Below are 18744 nucleotides of genomic sequence, written 5' to 3' on the forward strand. Positions count from 1 at the left end.
CTCGTTCAGTCGACACCCGAATTTAATGGGTTTATAGGTGCAGACTAATACGGTTGATCACCGTCTGAAATGTCAGATAGTCGTGTGTGCTCAAAGAGACAGATACAAGTGATACTGTAAGTGAACGAGAGGAAATGGCGCACATTTCACAGAAGAATCTTTTTTAAAAAATCGTTTTTCATCACTACGAAACAGGAAAAACCACTCAGACAGGTGAGGGAATCGAGACTCAGTGCGAATCTAAAGGACTTTCTTGTAAAGGGCCGGAATTTATGCGCATGAATGTTTCACGCCCATAATTAAAATGGCTCAAGTGTCACGAACAGATAATTCTTGATTCTTCTCCATTTAAATGTAGTTGACTTTGTTTAAAAGCTGACGATAGTCAATCTCAAAATTGCGATCTGTATTACCCGGTGATTCGATTCGTTCTGTTGGTCAGTTATGTTTGCAATTCAGTCTTGTTCAATTTCAGAGATATTCAATTCATAATGAAGACATACGTGTTATATAATTCCTTGATACTAAATAGTGAAACAAATACTGAGTACAATTGTACAATGAGCTTTGATGAAGTGTCATCTGGACTCGAAACGCACGCCCTTTTCGCTCCTTACAGGTGCTGTCAGACATTGTGAGATTTTGCAGCATTTTCTCTTTTCTCATCCGCAGTAATTTGCTTTTATTACTGAGTACAATTGGTTGAGATTATTCGAAAAAGATGAAAATGATGCATTAATGAATGGATAGAAATCATTGCTCCCTTAGATATTTGCTAAACGAACGATTTCAAATGCTGATGTTCGGCATAAGTCGTACAATCAGATTGAAAGTAACCGTTATCTTCCTGAATTCAGTGACATGGGTTCTCAGTCTCACCATCGAAACCTGGAGCAACACAGCGTAGTTGAACATTGCAGACAGGCAGATTTGCTCTATCGTGCTTCAAGCTGTTTCTGTAGTAGTTGTTGCCGCGTTCGCCTAACACGTGGAAAGTTCCCCGATTCGAGACCGGAGATAAACATTCATTAAGCTTTCTCATGTCGGGTAAGGGAATACTGCTTGATTTCAGTTTGATGCTGAACGTTATCCGAACCTCGATGTTAAAGGCATGTTATCATTGCTCTGACATCACCCTCAAATGCTTTCTGTGAAATAAGAAACGATTTTTTTTTGACGCACTGACAGGAATATTCGATTTTGACACCGAGCACGCATTCGCATCTCGTTCAGACTACAACAGAATTGAATGGGTTTAGAGGTGCAGACTAATATGATTAATCACCATCTGAAATATCTGATAGTAGCGTGTGCTCAAAAAGACAGATACAAGTGATACTGTAAGTGAACTAGAGGAAATGGCGCACATTTCACAGAAGAATCTTTTTTTAAAATCGTTTTTCATCACTGAGAAACAGGAAAAGCCACTCAGACAGATAAGGGAATCGAGACTCAGTGCGGATCGACTGGACTTTCCTGAAAAGGGCCGGAATTTATGCACCTGAATGTTTCACACCCATAATAAAAAGGCTCAAGTGTCACGAACAGATAATTCTTGATTCTCCTCCATTTAAATGTAGTTGACTTTTTTTTTAAAAAGCTGACTATTTTCAATCTTAAAATTGCGATCTGCATTACTCGGGACTCGATTCATTTTGTTGGTCAGTTATGTTTGCAATTCAGTGATGTTCAATTCCAGAAATGAAGACATATGTGTCAAATAATGCATTGGTACTAAATATTGAAACAAATATTGCGTACAATTGATGAGCTTTGACAAAATGTCAGCTCGACTCGAAACGTCAGCTCTTTTCACTCCTTATAGATGCTGCCAGTCCTTGTGAGACTTGCCAGAATTTTCCCTTTTCGTTTACGATTCCAGAATCCGCAATCATTTGCTTCTTTACTGAGTACAATTGATTGAGATTATTCGAAGAATGATAAAAATGATGCATTAATGAATGGGCAGAAATCATTGCTCCCTTAGATATTTGCGAGACGAACGCTTTTAACTTTTGATGTTCGGGATACGTCGTGCAATCAGATTGAAATAACGGTTATCTTCCTGAATTCCGTGACATGGGCTCTCAGTCTCACCATCGGAACCTGCAGCAACACAGCGTAATTCAACATTGCAGCCAGGCAGATTTTCTGAAATGCCCTTCAAGCTGTTTCTGTAGTGTAGTGGTTATCACGTTCACCTAACACGCGAAAAGTCCCCGGTTCGAAACCGGGCAGGAACATCCATTAAGCTTTACCATGTCGGGTAAGGAAAAATTGCTTGATTTAAGCTCATTGCTCATCATTATCCGAGCCTCGATGTTAAAGGCATGTTTTGATTGCGCTGACATCACCCTCAAATACTTTCTGTGAATTAAGAAACGTCTTTTTTGACGCAGTGACAGGAAAGTTCGATGTTGACACTGAGCACTTATTCCCATCCCGCTCAGTCTAAAACAGAACCTTATGGATTTATAGGTGCAGACTAATATGGCCAATCACCATCTGAAATATATGACAGCAGTGTGTGCTCAAAAAGAAAGTTACAACTGATACTGTAAGGGAACTAGATGAAATGGCGCACATTTCACAGAAGATTCTTTTAAAAAAATATTTAGGTGCCTGAATGTTTCACGCCCCTCAGACCGATGAGGGAATCGAGACTCAGTGCGGATCTACTGGACTTTCATGTAAAGGGCCGGAATTTATGCGCCTGAATGTTTCACGTCCATAATAAAAAAGGCTCAAGTGTCGCGAACAGATAATTCTGGACTCTTCTCCGTTTAAATGTCGTTGACTTTATGTAAATGCTGACGATAATCAATCCCAAAATTGCGAAGTGTATTAGCCGGTGATTCGATTCGTTCTGTTGGTCAGTTATGTTTGCAATTCAGTGATGTTCAATTTCAGAGATATTCAATTAATAATGAAGACATACGTGTTAAATAATGCATTGATATTAAATAGTGAAACAAATACTGAGTACAATTGTACAATGAGCTTTGATAAAGTGTCATCTGGACTCGAAGCGTCCACCCGTTTCACTCCTTACAGGTGCTGACAGATATTGGGAGATTTTGGAGCATTTGGTCTTTTCTCATCCGCAATAATTTGCTTTAATTACTTAGTACAATTGATTGAGACTATTCGATGAAAGATGAGAATGATGCATTAATGAAGGGGCAGAAATTATTGCTCCCTTAGATATTTGCGAGACGAACTCTTTTATTTTTTGATCTTCTGGATAAGTCGTACAATCAGATTGAAAGTAACGGTTATCTTCCTCAATTAAGTCATACGGGCTCTCAGTCGAACCATCGGAAACTGCAGCAACACAGCGTAGTTGAACATTGCAGACAGGCAGATTTGCTCCAGTGCCTTTTAAGCTGTTGCTTTCGTGCAGTGGTTATCAGGTTCGCATAACACTCCAAAAATCCCCAGATCGAACCAAGGCAGAAACGTTCATTAAGCTTTCTCAGAAGAACATAAAAAATAGGAGCAGGAGTAGGCCATCTCGCCCCTCGAGCCTGCCCCGCCATTCAATAAGATCATGGCTGACGTGAAATGGATCAATTCCACTTACCCGCCTGATCCCCATAATCCCTAATTCTCTTACCGATCAGGAACCCATCTATCCGTGATTTAAACATATTCAACGAGGTAGCCTCCACCACTTCAGTGGGCAGAGAATTCCTGAGATTCACCACCCTCTGAGAGAAGAAGTTCCTCCTCAACTCTGTCCTAAACTGACCCCCCTTTATTTTGAGGCTGTGCCCTCTAGTTCTAGTTTCCTTTCTAAGTGGAAAGAATCTCTCCACCTCTACCCTGTCCAGCCCCTTCATTATCTTATAGGCCTCTATAAGATCCCCCCTCAGCCTTCTAAATTCCAACGAGTACAAACCCAATCTGCTCAATCTCTCCTCATAATCAACACCCCTCATCTGGTGTCAACCGTGTGAACCTTCTCTGCACTCCCTCCAAGGCCAATATATCCTTCCGCAAATAAGGGGACCAATACTGCACACAGTATTCCAGCTGCGGCCTCACCAATGCCCTGTACAGACGCAGCAAGACATCTCTGCTTTTATATTCTATCCCCCTTGCGATATAGGGCAACATCCCACTTGCCTTCTTGATCACTTGTTGCACCTGCAGACTGGGTTTTTGCGTCTCAGGCACAAGGACCCCCAGGTCCCTCGGCACAGTAGCATGTTGTAATATTTTCCATTTCGATAATAATCCAATTTGCTATTATTTCCTCCAAAGTGAATAACCTCGCATTTGTCAACGTTATACTCCATCTGCCAGATCCTCGCCCACTCACTCAGCCTGTCCAAATCTCTCTGCAGACCTTCTACGCCCTCCACACGATTCACTTTTCCACTTACCTTTGTGACGTCTGCAAACTTTGTTACCCTACACTCAGTCCCCTCCTCCAGAGCGTCTATATAAATGGCAAATAGTTGAGGCCCCAGTAACGATCCCTGCGGCACGCCACTAGTTACCATGCGCCAACCAGAAAAGCACCCATTTATTCCGACTCCCTGCTTCCTGTCGGATAGCCAATCCCCGATCCACGCTAACACCCTATCCCCAACTCCGTGTGACCCAATCTTCTTCAGCAACCTTTTGTGAGGCACCTTATCAAACGCCTTTTGGAAATCCAAAAACACCGCATCCACCAGTTCCCCTCCGTCAACCGCACGAGTCACATCTTCATAAAAATCCAACAAGTTCTTCAAGCACGACATTCCCCTCATGAATCCATGCTGCGTCTGCTTAATCGAACCATTCTTATCCAGATGGCCTGCTATTTCTTCTTTAATGATGGATTCATATCGGGTAAGGGAAAATTGCTTGATTTCAGTTGGTTGTTCAACGTTAGTCGAACCCCGATGTTAAAGGCATGTTATCATTGATCTGGCATCACCCCCAAATGCTTTTTCTGAAATAAGGAACCCTTTGTTTTTGACGCACTGACAGGACAGTTTGATTTTGACACCGAGCCCATATTCGCATCTCGTTCAGACTCCAACAAAATTTAAAAGGTTAAAAATTGCCCCTTAGAGTCCTGAGATGCGTAGATTAGCGGGATTTGAGGGTAAATATGTGGGGGTAGGGCCTGGGTGGGATTGTGGTCGGTGCAGACTCGATGGGCCGAATGGCCTCCTTCTGCACTGTAGGGTTTCTATGTTTCAAACATCTCAACAGTTGGTGGGGGCGGGGCCGGGGAGGGGTGTCTTGCTACAGGTTGATCTTCAGATTCAATGTTACCGAGGAGATCCATCTATCTGACTTAGAATGTTCCTGGAGACGCATCTCCTTTCTCAGGAGGTCCATGTCCACCTCAGAATTTCTATTACCTAAATTGACCGCATCCAACACTCTCGGAGGCAATGAGTTCCAGGTCCTGAGCACTCGCTGTGGAAAAAATGTTGCTTCCAAATCTTCTTCGCCCCCGCCTTGCCCAATATCTTAAAACTTGCCCCTCCCCCTCTAAACTTGCCCTAATCTAGTCCACCTCGATTAAGTCGCTCCTCAATCTCCTTCGCTCCATTAGACAACAATCCCAGCATCACAAACCAGAAAATTCTGGCTAATTTGAACTTTTAAAAACTAAACTTACTCCAAAGAAATTCCTCCATCTGATTTAACTGAAATTTGTCAACTTTTAAAAAACATTTCTGTGTATTTTGCTTCTTAAAATTAAACATGTTTAAAAGAAATTCTTCCGCAGAGTTCATCAATCTTTTAGAAAATGTTTTCACCATTTTGAAAAATGTAATGTTTCCACGTATTTTTCGAGAAATTTCCAACTTTTTAAAAGGTAGCTTAAACTTGCTAACATATTTTTCCCAAATACTTTAACGAGAATTCGTCATTTAAAGAAACTATTTTTAAAAAAAAATTAATTGAAGTTTATCAGTAATTTCTTTCTTAAAATTGTCAACATTGTTTTGAAAAATTATTAGCTAAGATAAATTTCTTCAGAGAAGCTGACTGCATTTGGTCAACATTTCTCTGAATTGGTCCAAAATTTGTGAAAACACATTTTTCATCCACACGAATATGGAATTTTTGAACTATCGTTAAACTATCACAGCGAGCCAGCCAGGAGTCGAACCTGGAATCTTCTGATCCGTAGTCAGACGCGTTATCCATTGCGCCACTGGCCCACAACCAAACACCGTGCAGCAATGTTTTACATATCGGTTCGAGGCTTCAAAATCGGCAGAGCCATGGTCAAAACATATTCGTTTTAGTGAGGAAATGTTGCATCATTAAATTTTTCTCGACTCACTTACAGTAATTGTACTTTGCCTTGAATTGAGTTAACTTGCTGTGTTGGAATTCGAACCCTGGTTCCCAAAGCGTCAAATCCAGCGTCAACAACATGACTCGAAACCGTACCCCTCCCGCCAGTGATTCCACTATTGAATATTACCTGAATATAGTATCTTACAATCATATGACATTGGCTCTTACTTGAGCCTCAAAATACATTCAGGAAAAGACAAAAGTGCTGAAAATTCACGACAAACTGAGCAGGAAAGAACACCTATTTTGACTCAGCACACATGTTATCAGTTTATTCAGTGGCTAAAAGAGCAGGGCAGAGGATGGGAATCCTGCGGGAGTAACTCACCTCCTGACTCCTAAAAAACAGTCCACGATCGGCATAACTATAGGCATCATGGTGGGAGATATAGGAAGGATATCAGAGGTAGGTTCTTTACGCAGAGAGTGGTTGGGGTGTGGACTGGAGTGCCTGCAGTGATAGTGGAGTTAGACACTTTAGGAACATTTAAGCGGTTATTGGATGGGCACATGGAGCACACCAGGATGATAGGGAGTGGGATAGTTTGATCTTGGTTTCACTTAAAGCTCGGCACAACATCGTGGGCCGAAGGGCCTGTTCTGTGCTGTACTGTTCTATGTTCTATGTTCCATGATCCACGTGGCACAAGTCAGGAATGCGATAGAATATTCACCACTTGTCTGCATGATGCAGGAATCCACCAAAGGCACTTTAGACAGCATCTTCCAAACCCATGACCGCTTCGACCTGGCAGCTCCCCCCGCCCCCCCCGCCCCCCTCCAACGGGTACAGCCAACACCACCCTCAAGTCCCTCAGCATTCTGATTTGGAAATATATCGCCGTTCCTTCACTGTCATTGGGACAAATTCGTGGAATTCCCTCCCTAACAGCACTGTAAGTGTACCTGTACAAATTGATGCAACGTTTCAAGAAGACAGCTCAGCACTACTTTCTCAAAGCTAAATACTGATGGGCAGTGCATGCTGATCTAGCCAGCGACACCCACATGAACAAAAAGAAACATCCAGGCAGCTCTCTGAACCCATAATCATGCGGCCAGCTGAAGAGGTGAATGGAGATAAAATGAATGTCAAGTTACATAGCCAACCCTGTTGATCATATATTTATTTTCGAGCGAGTGTGTTGTGCTGTTAGATTCCTCACGGTTTGTGCTCAGGTTCTCAAACGAAACCCCATGTGAACCAATCCCAAAGTCTGCAATGCAAAGAAAAAAAACAAAATCTAGCTCATAAAATCTGATGAAATCTTCGTGGGAGAGGGCGGCACAGTGGTTAGTTCTGCTGGCTCACAATGCCAGGGACCTGGTTTCGATTCTGGGGTTAGTCAAAGTCTATGTGGATGGAGATATACAGCTTTTTAAAGCTGCAGCAGTAGCTCACCTATATTTCCAGTGACCTAATGCGTCAGGCACTGGCTACCTAAACCAGGGAGAGTGTGTTCGCGTCCCTTCTGGGATGCGGCTTGTTTTAACACTTAGGTGTCCAACATTGGCAAATGCATTTCTTGCCAACTAATCCTGGCTATTTCTGGGCAGATATGTTTTGGGTGGCACACTGGTGAGCACTGCTGCCTCAAAACGCCAGGGTCCGAGGTTCAAATCTGGCATCGGGTCACTGTCTGTGTGGAGTTTGCACATTCTCCCCGTATCTGCATGGGTTTCCTCCGGGTGTTCCGGTTTCCTCCCATTGTCCAAAGATGTGCGGCTAATGTTGATTGGCCGTGTTATATTGGCCCTCGTGTCAGGGGGATTAGCACGGTGAATGCATGGAGTTACAGGAGAGGGGCCTGTATGGGACTGTGGTCCGTACAGATTTGATGGGCCGAATTGGCCTCGTTCTGTACTGCAGGGATTCTATGATTCTAATGGAACCTTATAACATTCAGACCGGATGAAACAGGATAGATTCAGAAAGAATGTTCTCGTTAGTGGGAGTCCAGAACTAGGGATTATAGTTTGAGGATAATGGCTGAGATGAAGAGACTTCCTTCAGCCAGAGAGTGGTGAATCTTCAGAGTTCACTCCCACAGAAAATAGTTGAGGCCAAACACTATGATTTCAAGAGAAATTTAATATAGCTCTTGGGGCTAAATGGTGGGTCAGGGTATTGAATTTGATTATCAGGCATGACAACAATGAATGGTAGATGATGTTCCAATGACCTACTCCTGCTTTCGATGTTTTGATGTAACAGGGATAAGAAGAAACAGTAGGGCTAGTCTCGGATTTCAACTCGGGATCTCGGTGGTTAAGGCATACCAAAATGCGATTCATACCCCTACACCAAGAAGCCTCTAAGCAGCCACTGATTGAAAGAAAAGAACAAAGAACAAAGAACAGTACAGCACAGGAAACAGGCGCTTCGGCCCTCCAAGCCTGTGCCGCTCCTTGGTCCAACTAGACCAATCGTTTGTATCCCTCCATTCCCAGGCTGCTCATGTGACTATCCAGGTAAGTCTTAAACGATGTCAGCGTGCCTGCCTCCACCACCCTATTTGGCAGCGCATTCCAGGCCCCCACCACCCTCTGTGTAAAAAACGTCCCTCTGATATCTGAGTTATACTTCGCCCCTCTCAGCTTGAGCCCGTGACCCCTCGTGATCGTCACCTCCGACCTGGGAAAAAGCTTCCCACTGTTCACCCTATCTATACCCTTCATAATCTTGTACACCTCTATTAGATCTCCCCTCATTCTCCGTCTTTCCAAGGAGAACAACCCCAGTCTACCCAATCTCTCCTCATAGCTAAGACCCTCCATACCAGGCAACATCCTGGTAAACCTTCTCTGCACTCTCTCTAACGCCTCCACGTCCTTCTGGTAGTGCGGCGACCAGAACTGGACGCAGTACTCCAAATGTGGCCTAACCAGCGTTCTATACAGCTGCATCATCAGACTCCAGCTTTTATACTCTATACCCCGTCCTATAAAGGCAAGCATATCATATGCCTTCTTCACCACCTTCTCCACCTGTGTTGCCACCTTCAAGGATTTGTGGACTTGCACACCTAGGTCCCTCTTTGTTTCTATACTCCTGATGACTCTGCCATTTATTGTATAACTCCTCCCTACATTATTTCTTCCAAAATGCATCACTTCGCATTTATCCGGATTAAATTCCATCTGCCACCTCTCCGCCCAATTTTGTAGCCTATCTATATCCTGCTGTATTGCCCGACAATGCTCTTTGCTATCCGCAATTCCAGCCATCTTCGTGTCATCCGCAAACTTGCTGATTACACCAGTTACACCTTCTTCCAAATCATTTATATATATCACAAATAGCAGAGGTCCAGGTACAGAGCCCTGCGGAACACCACTGGTCACAGACCTCCAGCCGGAAAAAGACCCTTCGACCACTACCCTCTGTCTCCTATGGCCAAGCCAGTTCTCCACCCATCTAGCCACTTCTCCTTGTATCCCATGAGCCTTAACCTTCTTAACCAACCTGCCATGTGGGACTTTGTCAAATGCCTTACTGAAATCCATATTGACGACATCAACCGTTTTTGTCACTTCCTCAAAAAACTCCACCAAATTTGTAAGGCACGACCTCCCTCTTACAAAACGATGTTGTCTGTCACTAATGAGATTATTCCGTTCTAAATGCACATACATCCTGTCTCTAAGAATCCTCTCCAAAAACGTCCCTCCCACGGACGTCAAGCTCACCGGCCTATAATTTCCTGGGTTATCCCTGCTACCCTTCTTAAACAACGGGACCACATTCGCTATCCTCAAATCCTCAGGGACCTCACCCGTGTCCAAAGAAGTGACAAAGATTTCCGTCAGAGGCCCAGCAAAAGATGCTCTCTTGCCCATTCAAAGCCGATCAGATAACTGCAGCGAAGGTGGAAGATGCTGCAGAAACTTAGGAATTCAGGCAGAATTTGTGGACAGGGAAACAAAGCTCATCCTTTACGTCCATGGCCTTTCATTACAACAGGAAAAGGTGAAAAATGTGGGAATTTGAAACGACTGAATCTCAGGAGGGAGGAAATGTAACAACTGGAATAGTCTGGAAGTCAGGAGAAATGCAACGATTTGATTTGGTTTTATTTATTATTGTCAAATCTATTAGTATACAATGAAAAGCATTTTATCTTGCGCGCTATACAGACAAAGCGTACTGTTCATAGAGAAGGAAACGGGAGAATGCAGAATGTGGTATTACGTTCACTGTTAGGGTGTAGAGAAAGATCAACTTAATGCAAGGTAATGTCCATTCAAAAGTATGATGGCAGCAGGGAAAAAGCTGTTCTTGAGTCGGCTAGTACGTGACCTCAGACTTCTGTATCTTTCTCTCGAAGGAAGAAGGTGGAAGAGAGAATGTCCGCGGTGCGTGGGATCCTTAAGTATGCTGGCTGCTTTGCCGATGCAGCAGGAAGCGTCGACAGAATCAATGGATGGGAGGCTGGTTTGAGTGACGGATTGGGCTACATTCACAGCCCTTTGTAGTTTATTGCGGTCTTGGGCAGAGCAGGAGCCATACCAAGCTGTGATACAACTAGAAATAATGTTTTCTATGGTGCACCTGTAAACCTTGGTGACAGTCGTAGCTGACCTGCCAAATTTCCTAAGTCTTCTGAGAAAGTAGAGGCGTTGATGGGCTTTCTTTACTATAGTGTCGGCATGGGAGGCCAGGACAGGTTGGTGGTGATCTGGAGACCTAAAAACCTGAAGCTCTCGACACTTTCTACTTCGTCCCCTTTGATGGAGAGAGGGGCATGTTCCACTCTACGCTTTCTGAAGTCATTGACAATCTCCGTTTTGTTGACATTGAGGGAGAGATGACAGAAATGAGAAATGAGAAAATACTTTGCGGCTCACGGCCTCAGGGTGAGGTACGCACTAACTCAGAAAATGAGTACACCACAGAATAAGGCCATGCTAAGGAATGGCAATATAATTCCAAGTCAGGATGGTGAGTGACTTGGAGGAGAACTTGCAGGTGGTGATGTTCCCATGTGTCCACTACCCTTTTCCTTCTGGATGGAAGTGGTCATGGGTTTCGAAGGTGCTGTCTAAGGATCTTTGATGAATTGCTACTGTGTATCTTATACACATCGCTGCTACTGAGCATCGGCTGTGGTGGAATTGAATGCTTGTGGATGTGGTGCCAATCAAGCGGGCTGCTTTGTCCTGGATGATGTCAATCTTCTTGTGTGTTGTTGGAGCTGCACCCATCCAGGCGAGGTGGGAATATTCCATCACGCTCCTGACTTGTGCCTTGTCGATGGTGGACAGACTCTGGGGAGTCAGGAGGTGAGTTATTCGCCGCAGTGTTCCTGGCCTCTGACCTGCTCTTGTAGCCATTGTGTTTATGTGCCGAGTCCAATTGAGTATCTGGTCAATGGTAACCGTAAGGATGTTAACAATGGGGGATTCAGTGATGGAAAAACTATTGACTGTCAAGAGGCGGTGGTTAGATTTTCTCTTATTGGTGATGGACATTGTCTGGCATTTGTGTGGTGCGAATGTTACTTGCCACTTGTCAGCCCAAAGTCTAATATAATGCAGCACACTGCGGACTTTCAAAATCTGAAATAAAAACAGAAAATGCTGGGTTATGTCAGCATTTCTGGAAGTATCTGTGCAGCGAGAATCAGAACTAACGCTTCCCGTCCAGCTGTCACGTGGCAGGCGCAGACATGATGGGTGTCCGCGCCTGCCATGTGGGTGTCCCAGTGGGCTCTATCCGTGCTGTAAAATTCTGGGCCTTTCTGACTCTTTTTCGGAGCCAGTCAGCAGAAAGCCATCCCGCCGTTTGCACCTTAAACAAATCAAAATATCTCCTTTTGAACACAATATTTTGGTCGAAACGGGGCTCGTCCGGGATTTGAACCCAGGACCTCTCGCATGCTAATGGGGCGAGGTACCCTAAGCGAGAATTATACCCCTAGACCAACGAGCCTACACGTCAGTAGATAGCAAAATAAAAATTGATTAACTTTCTGCAAAGCAGTTCTGACACCTCGAGTGAAAGCCGAAATTGATTAAATAACTCACCGCATCAGCATTTGTGGACTTTAAGTTCCAGCAAAATATCCGTCCAATATTGTTACCTCGACTGTTTGCAACTGGGGGTTTTTGTTTATAAAGTACACATGTTACAGTCAATAATTTTAACCCAGCAACTTCAACATGTGACAACTCTGAGTCTGCCTTTGATATTTGATCACTTTTGAAAGGTGTGGTCTGTCTGATGACATGGTTCACCTGGGAGATCTGAGGGGTTGTGTGAAAGGATCGGGGAGCGATTGGACTTGATGTGATAGTAATATGAGTAAAAACATGTCAAATTTCCCAACAGTGACAATCAGTAACCTCAGTGAGGGAAAACACTCAGAGGGGGCTGTATTGTCAGGTTCGCTATGAGTAAATTTCTCTGATTTTTAACCCCATGTGTTGTCCTGACAATGAATCATTGATTATCGATCTGTGCCAGATTTTGTATGAGGCCCGCGGGAGCCTCATTCACTGTGGCTCTCAGTGCACAGTAATACACGGCGCTGTCTGTCACCTTCAAATCTTTCATGGGCAAGTGAAAAGTGCTTTGTTTCAGGTTGAGATTCCCGCTGCAGTGTAAAAAACCTTGAGCCGTTTCGGTACATTCGCGGCTCTGAGCAGTCAATGAGGAGCTCGGTGTGTATACTGGCGATACCAGAACAGACGCTTCCTTTAGAAAGCGATTGTGATCTTTCATAAGTGATCAGAGAGTGCTCTCCCGTGGACAGCCGCATATTGGAAACAGGTACACACACGGCAACCTGAAAAGACTGACACTTATAGAGAACATAGAATCATAGAACCCCTACAGAACAGAAGGAGGTCATTCGGCCCAGCGAATCTGTACCGACCACAATTCCACCGAGGCCCTATTCCCGTAACCGCACACATAATCTCCCTGACACTCGGGGTCAATTTATCATGGCCAATCCACCTAATCCGCACATCTTTGGTCTGTTGGAGGAAACCACAGCACCCGAGGAAACCCAGCAGACATGCGGAGAACAGATACACACACGGTCACGTGGAAAGACCAACACGAATAAGGATATATAACCATATAGATATATGCCCAGACAGTGACATCAATTCTAACGTCCCTCGTTATAAATCCAGAATTACAAAGAACAACAAAGAACAATACAGCACAAAATTATTCTGCAGATTTATGACACCTATTAGTTTGCGTTGCTAACCATGATAATGCATGAATAACTCCAACTCCGTGTTCAATGGAAACCTCGGATACTGCACAGAATCAACACAGAGACAAGCAAACTAAGTGATAGATTCCCAAACCGATCGACTCAAACATAGTCATAGAGTCAAAGAACAAACAAAGAACAAAGAACAATACAGCACAGGAACAGGCCCTTCGGCCCCCCAAGCCCGCGCCGCTCCCTGGTCCCAACTAGACCATTCTTTTGTATCCCTCCATTCCCACTCCGTTCATGTGGCTATCTAGATAAGTCTTAAACGTTCCCAGTGTGTCCGCCTCCACCACCTTGCCCGGCAGCGCATTCCAGGCCCCCACCACCCTCTGTGTAAAATACCTCCTTCTGATATCCGTGTTAAACCTCCCCCCCCACCCCCACCCCTCACCTTGAACCTATGACCCCTCGTGAACGTCACCACCGACCTGGGAAAAAGCTTCCCACCGTTCACCCTATCTATGCCTTTCATAATTTTATACACCTCTTTTAGGTCACCACTCATCCTCCGTCTTTCCAGTGAGAACAACCCCAGTTTACCCAATCTCTCCTCATAACTAAGCCCTTCCATACCAGGCAACATCCTGGTAAACCTCCTCTGCACTCTCTCTAAAATCTCTGGAGGTTTACAGCATGGAAACAGGCCCTTCGGCCCAACTTGTCCATACCGCCCGTTTTTGTTTAAACCCCTCAGGTAATCTCAATTGCCCGCATTTGGCCCATATCCCTCTATACCCATCGTACCCATATACTATCTAAATGCTTTTTAAAAGATAAACTTGTAACGGCCTCTACTAATACCTCTGGCAGCTTGTTCCACGAGACACACGGACAATCACTAAGAAAGATAACAAAGCAGATTGGCACAGCCATTGACACACAAAAGGGACATGAACTCATTGACAACCTAAAAAGCGCGCTTGCTCCAGAGTAAACTTCCTGAACTGGAATTCCCTGGTGTGGTGTAAGTGCGGCAATATCGTGTTAGATACTCATTGCGATGGAACACGACGTTTTAACAACAGGAGCAGCCAGAAATCTATTTCTCATCAATGCTGATCATTGATTGACAAATCGACGTGGACCCTTTTGCAGAATAAGCAATAATGGATGTGTTTATTTTTACCGCCAAACATATTCTGGATGTGTCCGTGTGCAAAACATATTTACTAGTGTCACAACCAGGCTTACATTAATACTGCAATTAATACTTCAAGTTACTGTGAAAATGCTCTCGTCGCCACATTCCGCCGCCTGTTCGTGTACACTAAGGAGGAATTTCAATTGAACCCGGATCCCGAGCGTTGTGAAACAGCAGTGCTAACCACCGTGCCACTGTGTTGCCCTATGTGAAGTCCGTGTGAATAAGAGAGATTCTCCATCGAATCTCGAGGTTCTCGGATTGGATGTTCAGGACACAGGAGGACAAAACAAGAAGACTGCTTCAGGTGTAGGTGATTCATTCTCGTCGGTTATATTCCACACTCTGTGGAAGGTTGTGGAGTAAATGTAGTTATATTGGATATAATTCAGAAATAATGTGGAGATGCTACATCAGATTTAAATTCGTTTTGTAAAATCGATATGAAATCAATTGCATAAATAAATATATGTTTACATTGAAAACTATATCGGGAGGGTAAATCCAATACTTCCTGCCATTGGGTAAGGGAAAGGTTGTTAAAGCAAATTCTGTTAAAGCATGGATTCCGCAGAAACTCCTTCTTCAAATTGGGATTTTTCAATGACTTAAAAGGGAGAAACATCAACTTCATGGAATTAGAGGAGGAAATTGAAATTGGAACAAAGAACAGTTCAGGACAGAAACAGGCCCTTCGACCCATCAATCCCGCAACGACATCTTAATTATTTAGCTCCTCATAAAATAATTCGCAAAGATCTGATGGATTGATGAGCCTCTCATCGTTCTGTGACATTGTTCACCATTTTCAATCATTCTTAGATTAATGTGTCTACAGCATTCCCAACGAATATTGCAACATATCAACTCAGCCCCATTGGGCTACGGAGCAGCCAACAGTTTCCGTGGTGTAGTGCTGATTGCATTTGCCTCACGCACGCAAGGGCCCACGTTCGAAATCGAGCAGAAGCATTAATGAAATTTGTTCATTAAGGTTGAGGGAAGTCTGTATAATTTCAGATTGTAGCTGAACATTATCCAAAACTCGATGTTACAGCCATGTTATATTTGCGCTGACCTCTGCCTCAAAAGCTTTCAGCAAAATCAGAAATCTTGTATTTTCATGACGCGATGAGAGGAAATAGATGTTCCTATTTTAAAGCCGTGCACATATTAGCAATATTTTCAGTCCACACCAGAATTTAATAGGTTTATAAATGCAGACTAACATAATTCATCACCAACTGAAACATGTCTAATAGTATTGTGTGCTCAAAAATACAGATACAAGTGATACTGTAACTGAACGAGAGGAAATGGAGCACATTTTCCCGAAGCATCTTTTTAAAATTGTTCTTCAGAATAACGAAATAGGGAAAACCTCTCAGACAGAAGAGGAAATCGAGAATCAAAGCGGACCTTCTGGATCTCCTATAGATGAACGAGATTTAGGCGCCAGAATGTTTGTCACACAGAATATAGAGGGATCAAGTATAACTAACAGATCATTCTTGAATCTCTTCCCTTTAAATATATTTGATTTGGTTTTAAAAGCTGATCATGGTCAAACTCAAAAAAGCACCATGGGATGTGTATTACCCGTGACTCGATTTATTTTGTTGGTCAATAATGTTTGCAATTCAATGCTGTATATTTCAGACATATTCAATCCGCAATGAAGACATCTGTGTTAAATAAATGGATTGATACTAAATGTTGATTACCGAACAAATACTGGATATAACTGTTTGAAGTTAATCGATCGTACATGAGAATGATGCATCAATGATTGAGCAGAAATCATTGCTCCCTTACATATTTGTCCGATGAACGCTTTTAAATTTTGAAATTCGAGACAAGTTGAGACATCACGTTGAAAGTAACGGTTATCTTCTTGCACTAAGGTACATGGACTCCCATTCCAACCATTCGAATCTGCAGCAATAGAGCGGAGTTGAACAATGCAGTCAGACCGATTGTATATTCAAGAGATATTAAATTCAGAATTTGGACATATATATTAAATAACTGTATTGATATTAAAAATTGAATGAAGATCCAAGGTGGATTGGGCATGCTAAATTGCCCCTTGGTTAGATTGAATAGCCATGGGAAAGGAGTAGCGTTGCGGGGGAAACGAGGGAAATGGCCTGGTTATGATATTCTGGCGTCGCTCCTGATTCGTTCGATCGAATACCTTTTCTGCACTGATTCTATGATTCCATGAAACAAATACTGAGTATAATTGGTTGAAATTATTCGCAGGAAGATAAGAATGAAGCATTGATGATTGAGCACAAATCAGTGCTTTCTTAGACATTTGCCGGATGAACTCTTTTTAATTTTGAAGAACAAGATAAGTTGAGATATCAGGTTGAAAGTCAGGGATGTGCTCTTGTATTAAGTGACATGGGCCCTCAATCATACCATTCAAACCTGCAGCAACAAAGTGGAGTTAAACATTGTAGTCAGGGCCATTGAGGCCCCAATCCTATCACTTGTTTCTGCAGTGGAGTGGTTATCCCGTTCGCCTAAAACACAAAAAGTCCCCGGTCCGAAACAGGGAAGCAGCATTCGTTAAGCTTTCTCATGGAAGATGAGGGAAATCCTGTATGATTTCAGTTCGTTGCTGAACATTATCCGAATCTCGATATTACAACAATATTATCTTTGCTCTGACCTCAAACTCAAATGGTTTCTGTGAATAAGAAATGCTGATTTCTTTTTGACGCACTGACAGGAAAGAAACGTCTCTATTTTGACAACGTGCACATAGTATCACCTTGTTCAGTGGACAACAGAATTTAATGGGTTTTTAGGTGCAAACTAAAATAGCGAATCACCATCTGAAACATGTCTAATAGGAGTGTGTGCTCAACAAGACAGACACAAGTGATACTCGTGATTCAATTTCAGAGATATTCACTTCAGAATGATGTCATATGTGTGACACAATGTATTGAGGTTAAATATTGAAACAAATACTGAGTACAATTGTAAAGTGAGCTTTGGCAAAATGTCATCTGGATTCCAAACGTCAGCTCTTTTCTCTCCTTACAGATGCTGCCAGACCTTGTGAGATTTTCCAGCATTTTCTCCTTTGGTTTCAGATTCCATCATCTGCAGTAATTTGCTTTCATTAATGAGCACAATTGGTTGAGATTATTCGAAGGAAGATGAAAATAATGCATTAATGAATGAGTGGAATTCATTGTTGCTTTGATATTTGACAGGCGATCGCTTTAAAATTTTGAAGTTCAAGATAAGTTGAGCAATCATATTGACAGTAACGGTTATCTTCCTGAAACAAGGGACATGGCCTCTCAGTCGAACCATTTGAAACTGCAGCAACACAGCGCAGTTGAACATTGCAGAGAGGCGGATTTGCTGTCATTGCTGTCACCTGTTTCTGTAGTGTATTGGTTATCACATTCACCTCACACGCGAAAGGTTCCCAGTTCAAAACCGGGCAGAAACGTTCATTAATCTTTCTAATTTAGGGTGAGGAAATCTGTATGATTTCAGTATAAAGGACAAAGAAAATGACAGCATATGAACCAGCCCTCCACGCCTGCACCGACCATGCTGCCCGACTTAATAAAGCACCCTACCCTGCCGGGGGTCGTATCCCTCATTTCCCATTCTATTCATGTACTTGTCAGGACGCTCCTTAAAAGTCACTCCCGCATCAGCTTCCACTACCTCTCCAGGCACCCACTAGTCTCTACGTAAAAAATCTGCCTCGTGCATCTCCTTCAAACCTTGCCCCACGCACCTTAAACAGATATCCCCTAGTAATTGATTCTTCCGCCCTGGGAAAAAGCTTGTGACTATCCACTCTGTCCATGCCTTTCACAATCTTGTAGACTTCGATCAGGTCTCCCCTCAACCTCCGTCGCTCCAGTGAGAACAAGCCAAGTTTGTCCAATCTCTCCTCGTAGCAAATACTCTCCATACCAGGCAACATCCTGGTAAATCTTTTCTTTACCCTCTCCAAAGCCTCCACATCCTTCTGGTAGTGTGGCGACCAAATTTAAATATTATATT

General features: G+C 43.2%; 2 non-coding genes across 2 annotated transcripts; one reads left to right on the forward strand and one right to left on the reverse strand.

Moving 5' to 3' along the window:
- The first annotated feature begins 2170 nt into the window (after positions 1–2170).
- Positions 2171–2243, forward strand: trnav-aac (transfer RNA valine (anticodon AAC)). The gene has a single exon. It is a non-coding gene; the product is annotated as a tRNA-Val (tRNA).
- Positions 2244–6103: 3860 nt separating this feature from the next.
- trnar-acg (transfer RNA arginine (anticodon ACG)) lies at positions 6104–6176 on the reverse strand. Its single transcript has one exon. It is a non-coding gene; the product is annotated as a tRNA-Arg (tRNA).
- Between the last annotated feature and the right edge of the window lie 12568 nt (positions 6177–18744).

This window comes from Mustelus asterias, unplaced genomic scaffold (genome assembly GCF_964213995.1).
Source record: "Mustelus asterias unplaced genomic scaffold, sMusAst1.hap1.1 HAP1_SCAFFOLD_113, whole genome shotgun sequence".
Taxonomy (NCBI): Eukaryota; Metazoa; Chordata; class Chondrichthyes; order Carcharhiniformes; family Triakidae; genus Mustelus; species Mustelus asterias.